Here is a 27,648-nt window from a genome sequence, read left to right on the forward strand (position 1 = left end):
GGTGTATTGGACTCAGCTGTGAAGACCCCAAGCTGGCCACATCTAAATTTCCTGGAAGCAGTCAGTTCCTTGGTGAGATTAAAAAGCACGTAGTTACTTGAAGTCATATTAGAGGAGCTTGTTTTCAAATTCCCCCTAATGGGAATAAAACCTTGCTGAGAACAATATCATTTGTGCTGACTGATTGTAGTGGATTAACCCTTGAAGTTGAGTTGGAAATATGGGGGCTCCCAAGGCCTTTGAATAAAGGAAGGATGAGAGCGTACCAAGGAGTTTGGTGATGAAACGCACAAGTTCAGAACAGTCTGTATTCCATTTATCAACAGTGCAGAAATAATACTTTCTGCAGCTTATGAGGGACTGGATCAGGAGGTTTCAAAAGCATGCATGGCTACTGGAAGCTCTGCCCTATGCCCCACTGTGATGCATGGGCTGTTTATATTTACCAAATTAATCAAGAAAGCCAACAGGTCGCCACTGTAATGCACCCTTCACTGAAAGCAGTTCTTCCTTGCAGCTCCCTTAGGGAGTGTCTTAGTGAGGAGGTATTGATTCATGCTATAATGATACTACTGATCTGAGGGGCTTGTTTCTACATTCAGAAGGATATTACTGTGGCTTCCCAGGACCTGTGGTTCCCACACTTTATAATTGGCAAAAAAAGCCAAAAGGGAGATGACACAGTGAGCTTTCATGATCTGGAATGCACTGCTTGAAAGGATAGTGGAAGCAGATTCAGTAGTAACTTCCAAAAGGGAATTGGCTTCATGTTTGTAAGGAAAACATGTGCACGCTATGGGGAAAAGCCCAAAGGAATGGGAAAAATTAGATAGCCATTTCAAAGAGCTTGCATAGGCATCATGGACTGAATGACTGCCTTGAGTTTGTGATTCAGGTGCCTGGTCCAAGTGGCTATTGTAAATGTGTGAGACAAGATGTTGAATGGCAACAGGCCAGTTATGGATGGGGCAGTTTTCCTGCAGGAGTAGCTAGATAACGATACTTTTCCCTGAGTCTGAGGTGATTTGATTTATTATTGTCACGTGTATTGGGATACGGTGAAAAGTATTGTTTCTTGCTATACAGTCAAAACATACTGTTCATAGAGTGCATAGGGAAGAAGAAAAAAATATGGTGCAGGATATAGTGTTTGCAGTTACAGGTAGGGTGTAGAGAAAGATCAGCTTAATGTGTGATGGGAACATTCAAAAGTTTGACAACAGCAGGGAAGAAGCTGTTCTTGAATCTGTTGGTAATGTTTTCAGACTCTTGTATCTTTTTCCCTGTGCTCCTGGGAAAGACCTGGAGCATCCAAATGTGAATGGCCACAATCACACTAGGAAGTTTAGGCTCCCAATTGAGCCATTGTTTTAATCAGGCAATATCCTTGCTTTTGACTATGATGACTTATTTCTGCTGAAAGAAGTTGGCAGGGGAATTGAGATAGACCTGGCCACTGGTGTCCTCTATTCCATGTTTACAGTGTTCCTTTGTCAGACTTTGCGATTTATAACTCGGGTCAGAGTGTCCTAAAATCTGAGTGATAGCTTTCAGATCTGGCCTAGCAGCATTTTCAATCAGAACCGAAAGAATTTACATTAGCAATCCTCACCATTTTCTCCACCTGAAATAGCAGGTATCAACTATTGGGGCATGTGAGAGCCCAGGGCACTGTGTGTGATGCCCAGAGCCGTTTAGTTGTTTAATAAGGTGCTGTTTCTTTAACTGTGGCTTTTTACACCAGGTAGTGTGATTTTGCTGTGTGTCAGGTGGCATGAAAGATGAATAGATAAAAAAGTGGTTGGTAACAAAGGCAGCATGGTGGCACAGTGGTTAGCGCTGCTGCCTCACAGCGCCAGGGACCCGGGTTCAATTCCCGGCTTGGGTCACTGTTTGTGCAGAGTTTGCACGTTCTCCCCGTGCCTGTGTGGGTTTCCTCCGGGTGCTCCAGGTTCCTCCCATTGTCTGAAAGACGTGTTGGTTAGGTGTATTGGCCATGCTAAATTCTCCCTCAGAATACCTGAAATTGGTGCCAGAGTGTGTGGCAAATAGGGGATTTTCATAGTAACCTCATTGCAGTTTTAATGTAAGCCTACTTGTGACACTAATAAGTAAACTTAAACTTGCGCTCCCTTCTCCACCCTCACCCCCCTCCTAACAGCCAAAAGCTTTGTGGCAATATTTCCCATGAAGCCCAGGGCCACGGTTTGTTTTTTTTATCAGCTCGTTTGTTCTCTTTGACGTTTGTGGGTCCTGGAGCATTAGAAAATGGCTGTTTTGGTGCAACCATTTCCAGTGATCAATGATTCCTAAATTAGGACATCAAGGTCTGATGGCCAGCAACATCTTGAAACATGTGTAAATGAATAGGAGTTAAAGTATGAACAGCCCTCCACTGTGTACTCTCTGATTGGTGTGCAAGTTTACATGCCTTTAGCAGCAATAGTTTGCATTTATATAACATCTTTGAACATAACATTTTCTAAGGACTTATCAAATCCCTCACTGGGGGGAATCTAGAACACAGGGGCACAGGCTCAGGATAAGGTGCTGATCATTTAGGGTTGAGATGAAGAGAAATGTCTTTGCTCTCAGGGATGTGAATTCTTGGAATTATCTACCCGCGAGAGTTGTAGATGCTCCATCCTTGTCCATCTCAGCCTTTAAATATATTAAGGTTTTTCACCTCTTGGAATCAAAGGCTAAGTGGGAGGAGGAGTGGAGTGGAGTAAAAGCCAATAATCAGCCATGATTGTATTGGATAGTGGAGCAGGCTCAAGGGGCCCTATTGATTTCTCCTATTTCTTTAATTGTGCATCTGAATCACAGATATTGGACCAATGATAAAAAGTTTGCTCAGAGAGAGAAGTTTTACGGAGCATCAACTTGGGGCCGAGGCAGCAAAGATGTGGCTGCCAATGGTGGAGTAATGAAATTTTGGGATTAGCAAGAGACTAGAATTGGAACAGCGCACATGAAGTTAATGTCAATGCATTAATGAGTATTGGTGAAAAAAGACTTATGATGAAAGTGAGGAGGTGTGGGATAGAGGGAAAGTTGGCCGATTGGATAGGTAACTGGCTGTCTGACCGAAGACAGAGGGTGGTGGTCGATGGAAAATTTTCGGATTGGAGGCAGGTTGCTAGCGGTGTGCTTGGTCCTCTGCTCTTTGTGATTTTTATTAATGACTTAGAGGAGGGGGCTGAAGGGTGGATCTGTAAATTTGCTGATGACACCAAGATTGGTGGAGTAGTGGATGAGGTGGAGGGCTGTTGTAGGCTGCAAAGAGACATAGATAGGATGCAAAGCTGGGCTGAAAAATGGCAAATGGAGTTTAACCCTGATAAATGTGCGGTGATTCATTTTGGTAGGACAAATTTAAATGTGGATTACAGGGTCAAAGGTAGGGTTCTGAAGACTGTGGAGGAACAGAGAGATCTTGGGGTCCATATCCACAGATCTCTAAAGGTTGCCAGTCAAGTGGATAGAGCTGTGAAGAAGGCCTATAGTGTGTTAGCTTTTATTAACAGGGGGTTGGAGTTTAAGAGCCGTGGGGTTATGCTGCAACTGTACAGGACCTTGGTGAGACCACATTTGGAATATTGTGTGCAGTTCTGGTCACCTCACTATAAGAAGGATGTGGAAGCGCCGGAAAGAGTGCAGAGGAGATTTACCAGGATGCTGCCTGGTTTGGAGGGTAGGTCATATGAGGAAAGGTTGAGGGAGCTGGGGCTGTTCTCTCTGGAGCGGAGGAGGCTGAGGGGAGACTTAATAGAGGTGTATAAAATGATGAAGGGGATAGATAGAGTGAACGTTCAAAGACTATTTCCTCGGGTGGATGGAGCTATTACAAGGGGGCATAACTATAGGGTTCGTGGTGGGAGATACAGGACGGATATCAGAGGTAGGTTCTTTACGCAGAGAGTGGTTGGGGTGTGGAATGGACTGCCTGCAGTGATAGTGGAGTCAGACACTTTAGAAACATTTAAGTGGTTATTGGATAGGCACATGGAGCACACCAGGATGATAGGGAGTGGGATAGCTTGATCTTGGTTTCAGATAAAGCTCGGCACAACATCGTGGGCCGAAGGGCCTGTTCTGTGCTGTACTGTTCTATGTTCTAAGACATACTCTCGAAGCTTTACATCTTGCACCCATCAGACCAGACACACGAATGCCAAATCTCAAAAGGGAACAACAACTTGTACTACTTTACATGAGAAAAAGGGTGTTGATTGGTTGGCAAGTAGACTCTGCGCGGTTGATATGTTGCCAAGCCAAATGCATCAGGGAGCTTTTGTTTATTCAAAAAAGGTGCAATGTCTAGACATGCCTTTTGACTGCAGAGGTCAGATCCCTGCATGTGTGTTGCTTCAAGTGAGAAAGAGGAAGTGCCACATGGAAGGTTAGTGCAGAAAATAAAAGGTCATGTTATTGCGGGTAACATATTGTCATGGATAGAAAATTGGCTGGTTAACAGGAAGCGATGTGAATGGATTATTTTCTGGTTGGCAAATTGTAACTAGTGGTGTGCCACAGGGATCAGTGCTGGGACCTCAACCGTTTATAATTTATATAAATGACTTGGATGAAAGAATGGTTGCCAAATTTGCAGACGACACAAACATAGGTGGGAAAGTAAGGTATGGAGAGCACTAGGAGGCTACAAAGGGATGTAGCTAGATTAAGTGAGAGGGCAAAGATCCGGCAAATGGAGTATAATGTGGGAAAATTTGAAATTTTTGATTCTGGTAGTAAGAATACAAAGGAGGCATATGATCTAAATGTGAGAGATTGCAGAGCTCTGAGGTTTGGAGGGATCTGGATGCCTTAGGGAGACTACATCTGGAGTACTGTGTACTGTATTAGTCACCTTATTTAAGGAAAGATATAAGGACATTGGCAGCAGTTCAGAGAATGTTTACGAGATTGATACCTGGAATGGGAGGGTTGGCTTGTGAGGAAAGGTTAGTCAGACTGGGCTTGTATCTGCTGAAGTTTAGAAGAGTAAGGGGTGACTTGATTGAAGCATATAAAATCCTGAGGGGTTTTGGCAGGGTGGATGTGGAGAGGATGTTTCCTCGGCTGGAAGAGTCTAGAACAAGAAGTCACAGTTTAAAAATAAGGGGTAATCCATTTAAAACTGAGATTAGGTGAAATCTTTTCACACTTGGGGTCATGAGACTTTGGACCTCTGCTTCTGAAAAGATAATGGAAGACGAGTCTTTGAATATTTAAGGTAGAGGTAGATAGATTCTCTGTAAGCTAGGGGCTGATAGGTTATCAGAGGTAGGTGGGGTGCAGATTTGAAGTTACTATCAGATCAGCCATGTTTTTATTAAATGATGGAGCAGGCTCGAGGGGCTGAATGGTCTTCTGCTCCTTGCTCAAACGTAAAATTTGGCATTCTTGCATCTGTCCTCATGAATTCAAGATGAAAAGCTTCGACTGCATGTCTATTTTTTCAGAATGCTTAATTCTGTACTATCCAGCAACTATTAAATATTAATATGTGGCTGATATTTTACTCTGCACCTGTCTTTATTTTCCACAGCACCATCTGTGGAAAGCGGACTGGCTTATATTAAGTCACAGTTCAGCTAGGTCACAAAGATCAGGGTTGTTCACTTTGGTACTCAGCGTGGTGGTAACCCGTTTGGGGAGTGGTTATGGTAGTTTGGCAGTTGTTGGTGATGTTCAGCTGGTTTTTGGATATCTTGAGGTATTACTCTCTGACTTTTCCCCACCCACCACTTTTTTTGTATTCATGATGGGGCAAAAGTTTGCGTAAGTCAGCTGACTGAGTTGACACCAAAGTTTTACATCTTGATTATTTGGCGTAATTGCTGCACAGGTCTTAAACCATTAATATCTAGTACATGTAAGCAGTAAATCACTTACTAGAGACTGTATAATTTCCACCCTCTTCTCTTGCTGCTTTAAAGGAGAAAAATGGAAGGATATAATTGCGTTGGAGGCAGTTCGGTGAAGGTTCACTTGGGTGATTCTCAGGATGAAGGTGGTTTCTTAAGAGCAGGTTGGACCTATACTCATTGGAGATCGAAGAAAGAGGTGTGATATTATGGAACCGTATACAATTCTGAGGGGTTTAACAGTGGAAGCTTAGACAATGCTTCCCTTTATGGAGGAATCTAGAACTTGAGTGCATGATTAAGGGATCACTTGTATTAGATGGGGGTGGGGGGGGTGTTATGAATCTTTGGAATTCCTTACTCCAAAGAACCATGAGGCTGAGTCTTCGGATATATTCAAGGCTGTGCTCGACAGATTTTTGAATTATTGCAAAGTCAAGAGGAGCAGGCAAGAGAAAAGACTTGAGGCCAAGATCAGATCAGCCATGATTCTGAATGGCCAAGCAAGCTCGAGGGGGTCATATTGTCTACTATGCTGTTTTGTTTGCTCTTAAATAAGCATGTTAAACCACTGGAGATGCTAAAAGCTGCTCATTCAGGTTTTCTAAATAGATAAAATACAGGACGGGCAAGAAGCAATTTAACACAACTCAAAAGCTATACAAAGTAGATTGGCAGAAAACACGCACAATTCGTGCAACTCCTGTCAGCATGTTTTCACAAGTCTTTGGTTTTCTGTGACGCAGTTTACAGCGTTTCTATTCAACCTCTTTAAACAAGTTTCTCGGTAACTTGAACAATCTGAGGGCTTCCAGTTTATCAAGGTGTCTTTTGCTTTGAAGTTTAAGCTGTTCCTTTGCAATTGTTACAAAAGCAAATGGTATGTACAATGGTTTGAAAGGATTGGCTTTTTCTTTAGATATTTTTCCAGAGCTTTATTTCTGACCACAAATTAGAACCGTGTCAACAGCATTCAATATTTTGAATCAACTCTGTTAGTCATTTTAGATTTTTCAAACTGGTTAATAGTTTACTATTTGTCTCTCATCTTTCATTTTGAAACTGGCTGCTTTACAATCACCATGTAAAAGTAGCAATTTCTAATTTTGCCATACAGAGATTCTGGAGTATTTTTTAGTTTTAAAAGATATGTCTACTGTGCAAGCTGTCCATTATCTCACAAATCACAAGTTGGTGATAGCAGCTTTAATTCTTTTAAGTGGGTGTCTGCCATTAGTCCTGGTGGTTTTGATTGCGGAGTTCACTTGTGGCCAGTCGAATATGCACTGTTTCCCTTGGCTGGAGACTCTGGGACAAGGGGTCAGAGTCTGTGTAAGGAATTGGTCGTTTAGAACTCAAATGAAGAGAATGTTTTCACTTAGAGGGTTGTGAACTTTTGGAATTCTCTAACCCGGGGATCTGTGCATGTTTGATGTTGAAGACTGAGATCAATAGATCTCTTATTACTAAGGGAATCCTAGATATGGCGATGGGCTGAAAAATTGAAATTGCGGTAGTAAGTCAGCCGTGATCTTCTTAGAATCATAGAATCTATAGTGCAGAAATAGGCCATTTGGCCCATCGAGCCTGCACCAACAACAATCCCATCCAGTTCCCATCCCTGTAACTCCTCCTATTTACCCTCCTAATCCCCCTGACACTAAGGGGCAATTTAGCGTGGCCAATCAGCCTACCCCGCACATCTTTGGATTGTGGGAGGAAACCGGAGCACCTGGATGAAGCCCATGCAGACATGGGGAGAATGTGTAAACTCCACATAGTCACCTGAGGCCGGAATTGAACCCGAGCCCCTGGCGCTGTGAGACAGCAGTACTAACCACTATGCCGCCCGTTATCTAATTGAATAGTGGAGCAGGCTCAAGAGGCCATTCCTATTCTTACATTCTTATCATGTGAATGACACTGACAAAGCTGCATTTTTATTGTCCATCCTGATTTTCCCGAAGAAAGTATTGGTGGGCTGATGGTGTTCCCATCGCAATGTTCCATGTGGAATCCCAGTTTATTGACCCAGTAACGGTGCAGGAATGGTGATAAATGTTCAGGTTAGGATGCGGTATGATTTGGACAGTGTAAAGATGATGGTGTTCCTATTGATTTGTTGTTGTTGTGATAAAATGTCTGGAGGATCGAGGGACGGTTTGGTCTACTCCTATATCTTATACTCTTGACATGTTTATGTCCTTGTGTGTTTTTTGAGCAGATGCCTTGTGTTCTGAATCTAAGTACTGAGATACCAAATTTCCTATTGGCACTCATGCAGTTCCATAATCCATAAGCATTTCACACCCAGCAGGTTTTAACTTCATGGTTTGTCTTTGCCAGAACATCGAGTTCAGTTTAGGAGGTGGTGTGCAAATTGTGAAGTGCATTAGTGATCTGCAAATCAATGTGGATTAGAAAGATTGATGTCATTGCATCCTGATTTGGAACTCCAGATATTGATGACTTCACATCTTATCACCTCATAGTATCACTTTGCTAATTCAGTTATAGCTGTTTCAAGGAGTCATTGTAGAATGGAAGGCATTACAGAGTTATGTCATAAGCTGCACTGACACCAGGTTTGTACGACATGATACAGTAAATTAATATTATTACCAATCACTTTTTTAGTGTTCCATACTTGGGAGAGAGAGGGGGAGACAAGATGGTTTGTGGGTAAGGGATAATTTCACAAGAGTGCGAAAATGATATTTAGTGCCAATTTTAAAATTATATATTGTCATTTTTAGATTTACATTATAGATGCCTTTGTCCATGTTTAAAGGGCAATTGTATGTAGACTTGCTGTGCTGTAATTACACCCGTGATAACACAGTGCTTCGCAAGTCTACATAGGCAGTTTCCATTGTAAGTGTGCACATAGGAGTTCATAATAGCAATGGGATTTTTTTCAGGCTCTTGCCTGAAGCTTTCCAAATGCTGCAGTAGCACTACCAACACGAGCTGGTATCTGCTCATCAAGCTTCATTTCACTCGACTCTTGACCTAGGGTGGGAGATTCTGTCTACACCTTTAAGCTCAGTGGTGTTTAGCTGTAGTGCTGCCTCCAGTTGACCACCTTGAGGCATTGTCACTGTCTTTTGTCAGCTGAACATGACCCTATGCCACATCAGCGGTCACAATTTTAAGTTATACAAGACCAGATGTAAATTGTGTCAGGGGATGGTAATTTTCCCAGAGAATATTGGATCTCTAGAACAGGCAGTCATCTTGTGTGATGGATGATGATTCACTGAACTCCAGCAAGTGAACTGGGGTGGATATCATCTCTTTAAAAAAGGGTAGGCACTGTGGAGAATTATCAGGGCCAGAGTGAAGATCTGTTATTTTGATTACCTAGATGGGCCAGAGAAGAATGGCCCTCGTGTTCTTTCCTTCCAATTTGGCCTGTGTATTTTTTTCATGTATGTTGCCTCTCCCAGATCACATGGTGGAGATTGCATATTTTACACACAGTCCACCACAATGTGTGGATGTGCTGGCTGGACCAGAGACTCTTTATTCATCCACCATTGTTTGTATATATCACTCACTAAACCTGGAGTAATTTGCGTGATCAACAGTTTCTCTTTCCTTCTCCCCTCAGCCACCTCCATCACTTGCATACTCCCTCAGATAGTGATCAGCATCTGTTTGCCTCCAATACAGATAGATGTAGGACTTGGGGGAGAATTGTTGTTTGCAAATGCAACTTGCTGAAATGTAATCAAAATTGAGAGAATTAGAGACATGGTGGGGAGAAGATCACCAGTTTTGGGATTTACACTTTGTAAAATCCAAATCAGCAGGACTGTACACAACTGACTTGGTTGGGAACTGGATAAGTATGGATGCTGAGCTTTGTGCAGGGCTCCTGTCAAAACAGGAAGTACCCTGACCTTTCCCCTCTGCAGTATTTAAAAGAAAAAAATCGTCATGCCAGCTACGTACAATAGGTCAACATCTTATCTGTGGGAAAGTTAAACTCTGTGCAGCAACATGGAAAAACAAATAGAACCAACTGTAATGTTGAAAGTTGAGTACTCTGTTAGTTCCATGTGGTTTAAGGAACCCAGTGGGATCAGAAAGATGTTTTGCATTTTTATGGATTTCCAGGTGTGGAATGCAAAGAGATTTGGTTATTTTCAGCATAGCTGATTGTAGAATGAAACTTCTGTTTCTCTGTTCCTCGTTTCAATAGGGATGCATTGCACCAAAAGAGACCATTGTGGGCTAAGTTTCCAGTGCTAAAGTTTTTCAAATAAAAACTGTCCTGTGTCTCAGATCCCTTGATCATTTTGCACTTGCTGTATTGGATATTTGCGTTTTCCATTTGGCCCCTCTGGATGAGAATACCAACTGCTAGAAACCTTGTGCGTTGGGTCTAGTCCATCGAAACAGTCCAATCTTATTTCACATAGAGATCTAATAGCTAGCAGACACAGGAGACCTTATCTGTAAATGCAGGCAGGATTCAAATGGATATCCTAGTGGTGAAAGGATATGTGTTAAACCTGATTCTTTGTTGGAACTTAATTGGTTAAAATAAACAGAATTGGCATTGGGTTCAAGTGAGGAATTCCTTTGTGTGCTATCATTGTGGAATGCGAGAGTACCACCGTGTCCATACATGTTTCTGCAATCTGCAGTAAAATCACTGGGTTAGATTTATCTTAAAACTTCCAGTATCTCTTGTCTTTATTTGACCTCTGTGTCCCAAAACTGGGCAGGTAAACTTTCGCTCCTCCAATTGTGGTCTTGTGACCCTGTTGAAAGTGCAAACATATACTTGAGTTTCAAATCGGGCTCAGTGCCAATGGCCCATGCAATGGTGTAGAGTGGTTGAATAGGCTAAAGAATGGTTAAGCAGGCTAGGTAAGGACCTTAGCACTGTGGGGTAAAATTGAAGGAGGAGAAAATGCAACCTACACTCCTTCCCAAACTGCGCAAAGTATCTCTTTCAGTCCTGCTTCAGGTTTCATGCCCCAAGAGGGCACTGGGGACCATGGGCTTCCATTTGATTGGTCCATGATTATGCTTACAGTGGTTTGCCATTTCTTTCTGTAGTATAGCTGAATAGGAAACTCTCAGCCTGCCATTAGGTAAATTGATAGGATTTACAGATTGATAATCAATCTGGCCACATTATGAACTTGCCTTCTGTGGCCATCAAGTCCTAAAGTGGACCTCTGCCCAAAATGCTAGATTTTATAGATAATAGCATAGTGGTATTATCACTGGACTAGTAACGCAGAGACCCAGGGTAATGCTCTGCGGACCTGGTTTCGAATCCCACCATGGCAGATGTTGAAATTTGAATTCACTAAAAATCTGGAATCAAAAGTCTAATGACAACCGTGGAACCATTGTCGATTGTCATTTTAAAAAACCCCATCTGGTTCAGTAATGTTCTTTAGGGAAGGGAATTTTCCACCCTTACCTGGTGTGGCCTACATGTGGCTCCAGATCCGCAGCAATATGGTTGACTCTTAAAATACCTTCTGAAATGGCTTCACAAGCCATTCAGTTCAAGGACAATTAGGGCGGCCGATAAATGCTGGCCCAACCAGGGGCACCCGCATCTCATGAGCGAATAAAAACATAAGTCTATAACATGATCCCATATAGGAGGGATCTAAATGTCCATGATGCATGCATACAACCTATTTTTTCATGTTTAGAAATACAGTATCATGTTTAAAAGATGTGCACGTGAATGCTATTAATGTTGTAGCTGCATCAGTATTTTTCTGCAGGATCTATTGGTATTAATGTGTACCTTACACCTTTATAGTAGAGGGACAGTTTTGAGCCAGATGTAGAATCTACATTGTTCCTATAAACTACAGACTAATCTGAGATGAATACAGCAACCCATCGAATTCTACTCTGTACTAATTTAACTGGCCACTTCCTGTCCTATCCCCATATCCCATTGATTCCCATAGTGTCCAAAAACCTGCCACTATCTTGAATAAACCCAATGACCGAACATCCACAGCCCCCCGGGAGGGAGTTCCTAAGACCCACAATGATTTGAGTGAGGAAACCTTTCTTAATCTCAATTCAAAATTGCCAACCCTTTATTCTAAGGTTATGACAGCTTAGTTCTAGACTCTGTAGCCAAGGCAACAATTTGTATTCAACTACCATGTCAAGCCCTCTAAGAATCATAAACGGTTCAATGTGATCAACACATACTCTTCTAACCTCGAGATAATATAGGCTCATGCTATTGAGTCTCTCATAGGATAGCACCCTCATCCCAGGAATCAATTTATTCGACTATATCTTTCTGGAAAAGCAGCACCATCATTTTCCATTACAGCAGCTAGCTGTTCAATGAGTTCAGTGTCCTAGCCTCAATTGCTCTTTGTGGTAACCAGTCAAGCTGTTTATCAGTGAAAATAGCTATTTTCTGATATCTTGTGGAGCTCTCCAGCATTGGAAACTGTTTATCCCACTGTGCTCATTCCTCAACTAGGGCTGTCTACTGCAACCCTGTTGTATTTAGGAACAAAACACTAAGGATGCTGCCAGGCCTGCTGAGTTTTTTCTGCATTCTCTGTTCCTGCTTTACTGTCCTTTTGCCCAGAAGACAAAAGGCTTAGACACTCGTGCTGAGACAAAAATTCAGGTGTTACTTGGCTCTGGAGAATCACCAATTTCTTCTTTTATTCCCATACGAAAGGACTGAAAATGCATGAGCCAACAGACAAGCAAGCTGGCAGTTGTATTACACCAAAACTAATACTCACCATGGCTGCTTCACTTAAAGCATCCACGATAGAGACGGCACAGTGGTTAGCACTGCTGCCTCACAACTCCAGGGACCAGGGTTCGATTCCGGCCTGGGGTGACTGTCTGCATGGAGTTTGTACGACCTCCCTGTGTCTGCATGGGTTTCCTCTGAGTGCTCCGGTTTCCTCCCACAATCCAAAGATGTGTAGGTTAGGTGAATTAGCCATGGTAAATGTGCGGGGATAGAGTGGAGGGGAGAGCCTGGGTGTGGGATGCTCTTTCGGCGAGTCGGTGCAGACTTGAAGGTCCAGGTGGCCTCTTTCTGCACTGTAGGGATTCTATGGTTCTGTGCTTCTTTGGAAATCTATCTCTTCCCTCCCAGCATGTGTTGATTGTTGGATTACCAACACACCAGGATTGCCCTAGAGTCTCCAGAAATTGAACACTAATCTCCAGAACATTGGTGCAAGCAACATTTTGTAGAAAAATCATGTGGGCATGAAAATATTTTTAATTTTCTTCAACAGTTTTGTTTACTAATTGTAAAAATATTGGATATAGGTAAAAAGTGTCTGTTTGGCAGTCAGAAATGAACCATTCAGGGGTTGTAGAGGGTATTTATTTTCTGATTGGCTATCGGAAGGCGCTAGGAGAGATGCGTTGGGCAACCAATGATGAGTGTGGTTTTTTTTTAATCATTCCTGTGATGTGGGCTTCGCTGGCTGGGCCAGCGTTTATTGCCCATCCCTAATTGCCCTTAAACAGGGCATTTGCGATTCAGCCACATTGCTGTGGACCTGGAGTCACGTAGGCCAGACTGGGTAAGAGCAGAAGATTTCCTTCCCTAAGGGACTTAGTGAACCAGATGGGTTTTTGCAGCAATCAACAATGGTTTTATGGTCATCGTTAGAATGTTAATTCTACCTCGATCCCTCTCACTGATAGATATGCTTTTTATTTTTCCTCCCAAAGTAGATCATTTCGCCCTTTCCCACATTATACTCCATTTGCCAGATCTTTGCACACTTATTTATCCTATCTATATCTCTTTGTAGCCTCCTTATGTCCACTTCACAATTTACTATCCTACCTGTTTTTGGGTTATCAGCAAATTTAACAACCATACCTTCAGTCCCTTTAAGTAATCTTGTACAACGAACTCTGTGGCGCACTGCTCATTACATCTTGCCAAACGGAAAGAGACCCATTTATGCTGCCCTTTGTTTCCTATCAGCTAGCCGATCTTCAATCCATGTGTTGGAGCTTTTTACAGAGATGAAACATTAAGCTGGCTCAGCTAATACAAAAACTTACGGAGACAATATTCTGGTTAAAGACGTTCCTTTATTTCCCAGGCCCGGTTCAGTGCAGTGAGGGAGGGTGGTTTTGGTGGCGATCCAAAATCACTGTAAAAGTACATTGCTCTCAGTATTAGAATTATGCAATTTTCAAAAGTCACTTACCGGCTTCTTTGCTCACCCCCGCCAGGTGTGAGCCAATCATTATTAGTATGGATTATTTACCTTGGCCAATAACATTTACTCCTGGACAGCATGGAACTGTGTGATTAGTTCATGAACTTTGAGTTTCCCACAGTCTCCTGATACTCTAGACTTTCCCTTATCTTGTATAATGTATGGTCTATTCATTTGGCCTGTCTGAGAACTCTAGCAATCCTTGGAAGACAGCCTAGAGACGTTGATAAGAATTTTCTTCCTGCACTCAGTCGCTGTATTCTTCCAAAGAATGTGGTTCGTTTTACTTGACTAAGCCCTATCATGCCTCAGAGCATTGTGCCATTGACCAAGCTATACAGAATATTCAAAAATGCGTGTCTAAGTTCTCTATCAGTGGTTATATGTATCTCTATATGTATCTCTATATGTATCTCTATATGTATCTCTATATGTATCTCTATATGTATCTCTATATGTATCTCTATATGTATCTCTATATGTATCTCTATATGTATCTCTATGCAAACAGTACCTTTGTAAGATATATTCCAGGCACTTTATGACTTCACTCAAAATTAATCTACTGATTTGTTAGTCCTTTAGTCCCAAGTTATTCTAAATCCCCACTTGCACCATGCCAACATGTTACCCTTGCACCATGAGCTTTTATTTTTTGCAATAATCTTTGAAATCTAAATACAGTAGATTTATCTGGAAATCTAAATACAGTACATCCACCGGTCCTCCTTTAACAGCACATGTTACTTCAACGAACTCCAGTAAATTGGTTAAACATAATTTCCCTTGCACAAAACCATGGTTACTCTTAAATTTTCCAAGTGCCCTGCTTTACTACCCTTTAGTAATAGTTTCCAGCATTTTTCCTATGACAGATGTTAAGCTAAATTACATTTACTACTTTGCAATCTAATGGAACCTTCCCCAAATCTAGGGAATTTTGGAAAATTAAAACCAGCACATCAAGTATCTCAAATAAAAGCAAAATACTGCAGATTCTGGAATCCAAAACAAAAACAGGGAATGTTGGAAAAACTGAGCAGGTCTGGCCACATATACGTGGAATGAAAATGGTGTTAACGTTCGTATTACTGCAGAACTAAAGAAATGTGAGGGGGGTGGAACAGAGTGGAATGTCAGTGATTTGTGGGAACTAGGAGAGATTGCAACAAAGCTGTAGCAAAACTTAAATGACAGATGGCCCATTGGGGAGGGAGGGTTTTTGCATTGGGACGAAAAATATTTGGTATATATCAACGACCTCACTAGCCACTTCCTTTAAGACCTTAAGATAAAGTCCAGCAGGACCCAAGGATCAACCTGCAGCTCCCAACAGTTGCTCAATACCACTCCCTGGTGATTGTAATTTTCCCGACTTCATCCCTCCCTCCCTTCCATTTCCTGATTTACGGCTATTTCTGGAGTATTGCTTCTGTACTTGATGGTGAAGACCGATGCAAAATACCCGTTCAATTAATCTGCTATCTTTCATTTTCCATTGATGAGTCTTCAGATTCACCTTCTACATCCCCAACACTCACTTTGTTAACTCTTTTGTATTTCAATATCTTGCCCTTAACCACTGACCAGATCAAAAGACCTAAGAAATGTGACTGCCCCCTGGTACAAAGCATCTAGGTAAATTCCCCCTCCATGATATGTTGCCGTGGTTCTGCAGCTTGGTAGCCAGCTCAATGGCACCAGCATCCTGGAGCCCCCACATGCTGCAGCCTTGACACGTCACTTGTCCTGCTATCATTAATGTGTTTTTAATTCTACATAATTATATTATTCACCTTATTTTCCAATTGTATATATTATATTAACTTTGCCACCAGTTTGCTATTTTTAAACTTGGGACTGGAATAGATTTTAACCACTCATCAAGATATTAACCAAGCAGTTAGCTACCTTTCCTTGTAAAAGAGTAAGAAACAATTCCGACGGGATGCAAGTGCTCGGAAAAGCAAAAGGAAAGGAACATCTTTCCCGTCCTCACTAAACTCCCCCATTCACCAAACTCGTATGTACGCAGTTCCAGAACGGCACCATTTATCATTGAAATCAATTACTCAAGCTGCAGACAGTGATTGTTTTCAATGGGTGATGCAAAGCCTATAGAGCAGAATTAAGGCAGGATAGTCAGTGCCCAACTTTATGCAAATCTTACCTGGTTCAGCCAATGAGTCACTGTGCTTTACAGATTTGGAACACCATGGAATTGGTTCCCAGCCTGGCAACGAAAGATAGGCTTGCATTTATATGATAGCCAAAAGGGCAATGCAGCCAAGAATACATTATTTGTAATGTGGTCACAGGAAATGAACATGGCTCCAGGAGAAAGGCGGGAAGAAAAATGATCAAATAAAAGGGGGGAAATATATAATTAATTCGAAACTAGGCCATTACTTCAATCAACTTTTTATTTATGTCTCAAAGGGAAGGGTCACTACTTAAAGTATTAATCAAGTGATTCCAGTACTGAATGGTGCCAGAGTACAGATATAGAAGCCGTTTCTGATCCCTGTTCACAGACACCTACTAAATTCACACTTGGAAATGCTTCTGAAAATCTGTTGTACTGAATATTTGCGCATCACTTTCACTATTTACTCAATGTATATTCCTGGCAAAAAAGATTAACTTGTATCCAGTGCCTTTGAGAAGTGGGCGACACAGTGGCATGGTGGTTAGCAATGCTGCCTCAGTGTCAGGTTCAATTCCAGCCTTGGGTGACTGTAGAGTTTGCACGTTCTCCCCGTGTCTGTGTGGGTTTCCTCCCAGTGCTCTGGTTTCCTCCCAAAGATGTGGAGTTTAGGTTGATTGGCCATGCTAAGTTGCCCCTCAGCGTCAGGGAGATTAGAAGGGTAAATACATGGCGTTATGGGGATAATAGGGTCTGGGCGGGATTGTTGTTGATGCAGGCTTGATGGCCTCCTCCTGTATTGTAGGGATTCTATAATTCTACGTAGTGAGTGTTGATCATTCAAGGCAGCTGGCACTATTGGTTTTCATGTTTAGTACAATGTTAGTGCTGCCTGAGGCTTTGGGAAAGGTCACTCCAACTAACAACTGATCTGTTGATCTGCTTGCTGAAAGGTGATCAGGGTTCTATTTGGATCAGTTAACCATCTCTCTCTCTCTCTTGTCAGTGTATTTAACATACCCAATTCTGGCCTCTGAAATAAACACAAAAAAAATCAAATGCTGGATATCTGAAGTAAAAACAGGAGATGCTGGAAATACTCAGCAGGTCTGGCAGCATAAAATTCATATTTGATTTGAAGCATTAATTCCGTTTCTTTGTCCACAGATGCTACCAAATCTGCTGAGTATTACCAGCACTTTTTAATCTTTATTTCTGATTCTAGCCTCACTTGATGTTCTTCAATAAATGTTACTGGGCCTTCATCAGGGACCAACTGGCGTCCAGGCCAGTTTTCCCACCCAGTGGTACAGGAGCTAATGTTAATATTCCAGCTGCTGCACTGGCCCCTTCCTTATATACCAGGAATTTGTGTGGCTCAATTACTTGCTCTGGGGGAGTGGTATTTTGAAAGTTCAACATCGTTATCATTTCCAATATGTGCACGGTATCAGCACAGCAAGACCCATTGTAAGCAGGCCCATAGATAAGTGAAACATTTGCTTGTTAACTGCATACTGAGTGCTCTGGGTACATGAGTCACTCAATCAGTCAATAAAAGCCATTTCAGTCAATTCATAGCTTAAGGCATGATCCTGGGTTTGTGGTCGCTAATTCTGGTTGGACATATTCCTGGAAGCTAATCACATGACTTTCCATTTGCCACTGCAAAACAGAAATCATCTGTGCAGTTTTATTAATGTTTCCCAACTTTCATTGCAGCGGAGTGTTAATGTTTTTGGGCCAAGCACTCTGAATTGATAGGATTGGTAACTGGAGACTCATGGGCCATGAGACAACACTGAATCTTAGTGTACAGACATTGTAATGCTCTCCTGCACAGTCCTTTTGTCCACTCATGTTTAATAGCTGCTTTATTGGCGTGTACGTGCTGTTTGCAGAGCTCAATTCCAAAGCCGTTGAGAATGACAAAGGGGCTGAGGACAGTGAAGAAATATTTATTATACAGAGTTTATTAAATGTGACCAAGAATTTCAAAATGGCAGTGTTAAATTGTTGGGGGAAGAATATTATAAACAGCAAACCTATTGAAAGGAATAGAGGTTATTGTTGTTGTTTCTTGTGATGCGCATGAGTGGTTAATTTTTTTGAGAAAGCACTCTTAACTATTTGTCTAATTGGAGGCATAAATGTCTGATTGATCTCAGTTCGCACTGCTTCAAAATGGGATCCTTGTACACTTTTAGTTTAGTGTAAATGTCCATACAAGGGGTGATGAATATAAGATGGTCACCAATATGTTCATGATGTGGAAATGCTGGCATTGGACTGGGGTGAGCACAGTAAGAAGTTTCACAACATTAGGTTAAAGTCCAAAGGTTAAAGTCTTTATTTAGAATCACGAGCTTTCGGCGTGTTGTTCCTCCTTTAGGTGGGTGGTTCACCTGAGGAAGGAGCAGCACTCCGAAAGCTCATGATTCCAAATAAATCTTTTTGTCCGTAACCTGGTGTTGAGAGACTTCTTACTGTACTTATATGTCCAATAGGGAATTCAGGAGAATCTTTTTTATCAAGCGACTGGTTAGAAAATGGAACTTGCTACCACAAGGAACAGTTGGGGTGAATAAACATGAGGGAGAAAGGAATGGAAGGATATGTTGGCAGGGTTAGATGAAGTAGGATTGTAGGAGGCTCGTTGGTGCGTAACCACCAGCATGGGCCAGTTGAGTCCAGTGGCCTGCTTCTTTGTAGTCCACGTTATGTAATTCACCTTCTTGATATCAGGAAAAATCTGAGGCCAAATTTCCACAGTTGCAATGTGACACCAGCAGTTAAGTGTTCTTGAATGCTTGCTGTGGTGCAGAACGATGGATGGGGAGAGAACAAGAAACCCAGATTATATAACAGGAACTGCTAATAATAATAATAGCACTGATATGAAGGTGGTGTAAAAGCATCGAGTTAACATTAAACACTCAAGTGGAAATTTTGCATACTACCTATAGGTACCAATCTAATATGTTGCTGATCAAGTGAATAGACAATTGCTCCTTGTACCGACCTGGAGTGGGTTATATTTAAAAAATTAAGACATTTCTAATGATTTGGATTTTGTATAATGTAACTATGGTTGTTGGGTTCGCTGCTTGCGCCTGGCCTGAGAAACAGCAAGACAATTGGCCTCAGTTCCTTTGTACTAGACAGGGTAAGAATTGGACTGGGGTTCCTGATGATCAAGGAAATTACAGCAGAGTAGAAGACCTGTTTTTTGTTATTGGGCGCGATCTTACCACCTGTTCACACCACGCTCCCGCTGCAGCGAGGTCGGAGAATTTGGCAACCAGCCAAACCTCCGTTCACTGCGGCGGGATGGGAAAATCCCACCGGCGTGAACAGTGGTAAGATTCCTGCCATTGTTTTTCAAGTTCTTAATTCTCTCAAGTGATGCCTTAGTAGCCACTTGTGAATCATTTCATGTTCTAACAGTCCTCTATGTGGGAGGGGAAACAATTCTAACTTCCTGTTCTCTGTTATAATGGTAATTGAGTCTGTGCTCATTCAACAATTTTGCCAAACAGTCGTCTTCAATTTGCGCTCTTAAAAATCTTCCATAATTCTGAAAATGCCTTTTAAGTTTACACAGAATATTTTACTGAGCCGACATTTCTCCTCATCTTTATTCAGGACAAGTTACCTTTGCAAGAATATGCATGAGGTTTTCGAGGACAAATCCAGGCTCTGCCTTAATTCTCCCCCACTAGTTATTGAACATTCTTCCAGTAGTTCTCCAAGCAGCTTTATATATAATTATTTATATAAGTCTTAATGTAATGAAGCATCCTAAAATACTTCATAGGAAGGTTATCAAACAAAAGTTTGACACTGAGAGACACAAGACGTTGAGGTAATTAAAACCTTGGTCAAAGAGACAGGCTGTGGATGAGTTCCTTCGACCAGGTGGTAGCATCCTCCAACGTCTGTCACTAGCTAAAAGAGCTCTTAATGGAAATCTTAGAATCTTAGAAACCCTACAGCACAGAGAAAGGCCATTCGGCCCATCGAGTCTGCACCGACCACAATCCCACCCAGACCCTACCCCCATTTCCCTACATATTTACCCACTAATCCCTCTAACCTACGCATCCCAGGACACTAAGGGCAATTTTAGCATAGCCAATCAACCTAACCCGCACATCTTTGGACTGTGGGAGGAAACCGGGGCACCCGGAGGAAACCCACGCAGACACGAAGAGAATGTGCAAACTCCACACAGACAGTGACCCAAGCCAGGAATCGAACCCAGGTCCCTGGAGCTGTGAAGCAGCAGTGCTAACCACTGTGCTACCGTGCCGCCAATGAGGAGGTGGCGCAATGATGAGAGTTCTGGAACCTTCTTGTGACAAGTAGGGTTGGGAGGGGCAGCAAGGTCATGCTTTCATGTGCCCTCTGAAAGCTGAGAATGGAACTCACTGTAATGGAATTGAAGGTTAAGAGTACCAGATCCCCCCTCTAGCTTAAATCTCACTGTTGTGATCACTGGAACCAAGTTAATCCAGGGCCTTCACTAGGAGTTCAAAGAATGAGAGTTCAAGTCGCACAATGACAGTTTGAGAACTTGAACTGAGGAATAAAAACTTAGGAAAAATAACCATAAAGATGTCGGATTGATGTAAAAACCCAACTGGTTCACTCATGTTCTTTAGGGAACATGAGGTTCCCTTCTGTCCTATCTAGGTTGTATGTGACTTGAGTGCCACACCAGTATGATCTGCGCTATAGCATGGTCTAATGAACCTCTCGGTTATATCATATAGAACAAGGCCTGCCATCACCGGGACGCTGGGGATGAGCAATGAATGACAGTAATGGCAGTGATGCTTACATTTGAAAAGGAATAAAAATATGTATTAAATTACGTGGCTTACCCATTTTCTTATGTCAGTTGCCTAAAAGAGCAGTCACGGTGATTCTCAGCAAGTTTGTAGTGTAGCCTGTCAATGCTCTATTTTTTCTGTTTCCCTTTTTTTCTTCCTAAACTAAATGTTCATCTTGTTCCACGGGCATTAGCTTCCATCAAGAACAGGATTGTGTGCTCCTGTGGGTGGTGAAAGTTTGAACAAGCTACTGTTTGATTAATTTGTGTTTGATCACTGCCTTGTTCTCACAATGCTAGGCTTGTTTGCGTGCAGTTGATGTGTTGCCTTCGGTCCAGCATCTGGAGAAACCTTCCACTTGTTTGATGAAAAACTCTGCACGTAAATCACTGAGCTTATTACCTTTCAAACAGAGCCTGTTTGGAAACAGAAAACATTTATTGCTGAAAATATCTACAAATATCTTACAAATATACACATGACTTTCACTGCAGTTTTCTTTTAAATGAGCTCTGCTTGGGTACTGGTTACTAAAGGGAACCTTCCCAGCCATAATACTTACTTTTCTATGATATAAGCATCAGAGAGCCATAGAATAGAAGGAGGCTACTCAGCCCACCATGTCTGTGACGACTTTGAAAAACCTATCTAGTTTACCCCACACCCTTGCTCTTTCACCTTAATCTTTATTGTTCCTTCCAGCATTTATCTAATTCTCTTCTGAAAATGTAGAAGTCTGCTTCCACACCCTTCAAGTAGTGCTTACTGTGGTAGTAGTGCAGTTGATGTGGAGATATATATTTTATGTTTAAGGGGAATGTTTAAAAATTCAGCTTAATGCTACAGACATTCAATATGCCTGGAGTGAGTGCAATTCAAATGCTGGGAGAGCAGGATAATTACTCATTTTAGCCTTTCAAGTAAGTGGTTGTGTTAAGTAGAGTTAATGGACATTTGTTTACTTAAGTTCCCCTGGGATTTCTGATTGTAGTGATTGACAAGTACATGTGATGATTTGGTTTACGTGCAGTCCTGGGTCTGTAGCAGAGAGAAAAGGCTTTTGCAGAAAGCAGTTTAGTTTGCAGCTGTAGCCTGGTTGAAGTTAGAAGGATTTTGCAGGCTTCTGGAACTCTCGCTTTTTGAAAACTTCAAGACTGTTTACACTCATTGTAAGTATATTTATGATTGTGAACTGTATTAAAAGAGGCATGCAAATCTGTAAGAGGAATGTTGCTTAATTGGAACTGAAACAGTGAAAAGTTAGAAATTAAAGTTTCCTATTCATTTTTAAATATTGTACAACTCTTAATAGTTAAGTTGCTTCATTTGTTATATTTAAACTGTGTTATAAAATAAACTAGGGATGAGCAATAAATGCTGACCAGCCAGTGACGCCCATGCCTCATGAATGAATAAGAAAAAAGCTTGTTTTACTATAAAAGATCCCTAATTTGTCAGTGCAATCATTCCTGGGAGGAAGTATCCTTTCCTCACATTTATGCCAAAATAGAAAGATTGTTGGGATCTAGTCTGGTGTCCTAATGTAATTTGGGGTTCTAGTCTGACACCCTAACAAAATTGGGGGCTTGTCCAAAATCCTAACAATACCAAACCATCGTAACTGGCTATGTTTTTTAAATTCTTGTATTTCCTCTGGTTCTTTTGTTGATGACTTAAAATCCGTGTCCTACAGTTATTGGAAACAGTATTTATTCCTTATGTTCTCCTTATTTACTCTTATCAAAACCCTGGTGTGATTTCAAACACATATATCAAATTTCCCCTTAAAATTCTCAGCCCTGAGAATATTTTTTTCTAGTCTCGCTATGCAGCTGACATCCCTTCATCCCTGATACCATTCAGTCAATCTCCTCTGTCCTCTGAAGGCCTTAGCATCCTTCTAAAAGTGTGGTGACTGGAATTGGATGCAATACTACAATCATTGGTTAGTCCTAATGAGAACATGTATGCTTTAAGCAAAGTTGTTCTTGCTCTCCATGTCATAAGGTAACATCACTCGTGATTTGCGACAGATGTGATGAGCCATGATTGCTGCTCTTAAAAGAAATAATTTACATTTATGTAGTATGCTATAACATGTCTCAGAGTGGGGGGAGCACAGCAGATAGGTAACATCCTGAACTATCACATGGGATCTCTAAAATGTCAGCTCTTGGCCTCAATGGTTGTGTTCTTACCTCTGAGTCAGAATATATGGGTTCAAGTTCTATTGAAGCGCTTGAACACATATTGTAAGGAAATAAAGGAGAGTATTAAATTAAAAACCGATGCGTACAGAGTGGCCAAAAATAGTGGAGACTTAGAAGATTGGGAAAGCTTTAAAAAACAACAAAGAATGACTAAGAAAGCGATAAAGAAAGGAAAGATAGATTATGAAACTAAACTAGCTCTAACCATAAAAAATAATAGTAAAAGTTTTTACAAATCTATAAAAAGGAATAGAGTGGCTAGAGTGAATGTTGGGCCCTTGGAGGACGAGAGGGGGGATTTAATAGTGGAAAATGAGGAAATGGCTGAGACTTTAAATAGGTTTTTTGTGTCGGTCTTCACAGTGGAAGACGCAAATAGTTTACCGAATATTAGCGATCGAGTGTTGGTAGGAGGAGAGGTACTCAATACAATTATTGTTACTAGAGAGGCAGTGCTTGGTAGACTAACGGGACTGAAGATGGATAAGTCCCCGGGCCCGGATGAAATGCATCCCAGGGTACAGAAAGAAATGTCAGAGGTAATAGCGGATGCGTTAGTGGTTATTTATCAAAATTCGCTGTACTCTGGGGTAGTGCCAGCTGATTTGGAAAATGGCTACTGTTACGCCGCTGTTTAAAAAAGGAAGTAGACAAAAGGCGGGTAACTACAGGCCGGTTAGCTTAACGTCTGTAGTTGGGAAAATGCTGGAATCCATCATTAAAGAAGAAATCGCAGGCCATCTGGATAAGAATGGTTCGATCAAGCAGACGCAGCATGGATTCATGAGAGGAAAGTCGTGTTTGACGAACTTACTGGATTTTTATGAAGATGTGACTAGTGAGGTTGACGGAGGGGAACCGGTGGATGTGGTGTTTTTGGATTTCCAAAAGGCATTCGATAAGGTGCCTCTCAAAAGGTTGCTGCAGAAGATTGGGGCACACGGAGTTAGGGGTAGGGTGTTAGCGTGGATTGGGGATTGGCTATCCAACAGGAAGCAGAGAGTTGGAATAAATGGGTGCTTTTCTGGTTGGCAGATGGTGACTGGTGGCGTGCCGCAGGGATCGGTACTGGGGCCTCAACTGTTTACTATTTACATAGATGATCTGGAGGAGGAGACTGAGTGTACGGTAACAAGGTTTGCTGACGACACAAAGATAAGTGGGAAAGTGAATTGCGTGGAGGAAGCGGAAGGTCTGCAGAGAGATTTGAATAGGCTGAGTGAGTGGGCGAGGATCTGGCAGATGGAGTATAACGTTGGCAAATGCGAGGTTATTCACTTTGGAAGAAAAATAGAAAATTGGATTATTATTTAAATGGAAAAAAATTACAACATGCTACTGTGCAAAGGGACCTGGGGGTCCTTGTGCATGAGTCGCAAAACCTCAGTCTGCAAGTACAACAGGTGATCAAGAAGGCAAATGGGATAAAGAACAAAAAGAACAAAGAACAATACAGCACAGGAACAGGCCCTTCGGCCCTCCAAGCCCGTGCCGCTCCCCGGTCCAGGATTGAATCCTGAATCCAGGATCCCCGCCCAATTTTCCAGCCTATCTACATACCAATATCCTATCCACCGAGCTGTCCCTCACAGCTACGATGCTTTGTTCATTACAACCTATTAACTCACCCCCACCCCCCCATTCCAGACCATGTGATCTCCAGGGAGAGGCGAAAACCCAGAGTGAAAAACCCCAGGGCCAATATGGGGGAAAAAAAAATCTGGGAAATTCCTCTCCGACCCCCTGAGGCGATCGAAACGAGTCCAGGAGATCACAATGGCCCTGATCGGAAAATGCTTCCCAACCCTAGTCATTTCCACTTCCACGAACACCATATGAATTCCCTGCCCCCGAGACAGGTTCCCAACTATCCGCAGTCTCGCTCTGTACTGGCACCAGCAAGATGATCATAGAATGAAGCCATGAAACGAGAAACAAGGAACAATTAGCCCGCGCCGCTCCCTGGTCCAAACTAGACCACTCTTTTGTATCCCTCCATTCCCACTCCGTTCATATAGCTGTCTAGATAAGTCTTAAATGTTCCCAGTGTGTCCGCCTCCACCACCTTGCCCGGCAACACATTCCAGGCCCCCACGACCCTCTGTGTGAAATATGTCCTTCTGATATCTGTGTTAAACCTCCCCCCCTTCACCTTGAACCTATGACCCCTCGTGAACGTCACCACCGACCCGGGGAAAAGCTTCCCACCGTTCACCCTATCTATGCCTTTCATAATTTTATACACCTCTATTAAGTCTCCCCTCATCCTCCGTCTTTCCAAGGAGAACAACCCCAGTTTCCCCAATCTCTCCTCATAACCAAGCCCCTCCATACCAGGCAACATCCTGGTAAACCTCCTCTGTACTCTCTCCAAAGCCTCCACGTCCTTCTGGTAGTGTGGCGACCAGAACTGGACGCAGTATTCCAAATGCGGCCGAACCAACGTTCTATACATCTGCAACATCAGACACCAACTTTTATACTCTATGCCCCATGTTGGCATTTATCGTGAGGGGGATAGAATATAAAAGCAGAGAAGTCTTGCTGCATCTGTACAAGGCATTGGTGAGGCTGCAGCTGGAATACTGTGTGCAGTTTTGGTCCCCTTACTTGCGAAAGGATATATTGGCCTTGGAGGGAGTGCAGAGAAGGTTCACCGGGTTGATACCGGAGATGAGGGGTGTAGATTATGAAGAGAGATTGAGCAGATTAGGTTTGTACTCATTGGAGTTTAGAAGGCTGAGGGGTGATCTTATAGAGGCATATAAGATAATGAAGGGGCTGGATAGGGTAGAAGTGGAGAGATTCTTTCCACTTGGAAGGAAACCAGAACTCGAGGGCACAGCCTCAAAATAAAGGGGGGTCAGTTTAGGACAGAGTTGAGGAGCAACTTCTTCTCTCGGAGGGTGGTGAATCTCTGGAATTCTCTGCCCACTGAAGTGGTGGAGGCTACCTCGTTGAATGTGTTTAAGTCACGGATAGATGGATTTCTGAATTAAGGGTTATGGGGAGCAGGCGAGTAAGCGGAACTGATTCACTTCAGATCAGCCATGATCTTATTGAATGGCGGGGCAGGCTTGTGGGGCTAGATGGCCTACTCCTGCTCCTATTTCTTATGTTCTTATGTTGAGTCGTAGTTGCATTCCTGACAATCGTGGGTTCCCATAGGAATCAATGTTGAAAACTGGAGTTGGTGTCTTTGGGCATTTTTGTGCCTGGAAAAAAAAATGTACAAGTTGCAATACTGTACCATACATGTGCGACATTGTGCATTCTTAGCTGAAATAATTTGCAAATAAAATAAGTCACTAAACAAAAAAAACCCACTAAATTGAATTGAGTACGTTGCATTGGGAAATGGAGAAAGAGCAGGGGAATGAGACTAATTGGATAGCTACAGTATTTCAAAGAGCCGGTACAGACATGATAGACTGAATAACTTCCTTCTGTACTGTATAATTTTACTCTATGATTAGACACTGAGGAGATGTCTCTGACTCTGGTCTTCCGACCCTTTCCCTGAACTCCACAGGAAATCTGTCATATTTTCCTCTGAAAGGTTCGGAAACCATGTCCCCTGAGTACTTCCTTCGACAACTCTTCCAATCTGAGAGCTAACTGCACTTAAAATAAAATCTTTTCGTAACCTTTCACTCATGAAATGTTGCATTACATTTTCATCACATCTCCTTTTATCTCTAGTTGCCCTAATGATTTTCTTCCCGAGCTTCCTTCACCCTTTGAAGAGAACATTTAATCCTGTGTCGCGGATGGCTACCCAAGCCCTTCAATCACCATCAGATGGGTTTCTGGTATTCTTTGCCTGAGTTTGCATTGATTCATGTTCATAGGATTTCTGTTCATTTACTGCACACTGGCCTGTGGTACTGACATGCAACTCCAATGTACACAAACGACGTAAAAACAAAACAGTGATACAAATTGGAAACAAAAAGGTTCCTAAAGAATACATGACTTTAAAATTATGTTAAATTGAGTTTTTAAGCAAGGATCACTAACCTACTTTGGCAATTCAGTCAGAGGGGGTCTGCAGTCTCCGGGTGGGTATAAAGGATCTTAGATTTGAAGGACAGTGAAGATCATCTCATGGCCAATGTTTATCCTTGAACCAACATTGCTTGAAAACATTGCCTGGTCATTTATCTCATTGCTGTTTATGATTTGGCTGCCACACTGCCTACCTTACAACAATGACTACGTCAAAAAGTACTTAATTGGCTCTGAAACACTTGGATATGCCCGCGGTCATGTCAGATTCCCCATAAATGCAAGTCTCTGTCTGTCTTTCATGTCTATCTGGATCCCTGTGGCGGGAAGGCAGAACAAATCATTTAATGTCTC

The 27,648-nt window shown here is 42.1% G+C and overlaps 1 protein-coding gene across 4 annotated transcripts in view; it reads left to right on the forward strand.

The window, feature by feature from the left end:
- LOC144509310 (phosphatase and actin regulator 4-like) overlaps nt 1-27,648 on the forward strand; it is a 180,211-nt gene that overhangs the window by 9,945 nt on the left and 142,618 nt on the right. Inside the window, exon 1 of one of the 4 annotated variants that reach the window (XM_078237961.1) lies at nt 6,660-6,753. The exons of the other annotated variants lie outside the window; for them this stretch is intronic. The gene's annotated coding sequence lies outside the window, so the exon portion shown is untranslated. Of the gene's footprint in view, nt 1-6,659; nt 6,754-27,648 lie in introns of those variants that run through there. 4 annotated transcript variants of the gene reach the window in all.

Source organism: Mustelus asterias, chromosome 21 (assembly GCF_964213995.1).
Source record: "Mustelus asterias chromosome 21, sMusAst1.hap1.1, whole genome shotgun sequence".
Lineage (NCBI taxonomy): Eukaryota > Metazoa > Chordata > Chondrichthyes > Carcharhiniformes > Triakidae > Mustelus > Mustelus asterias.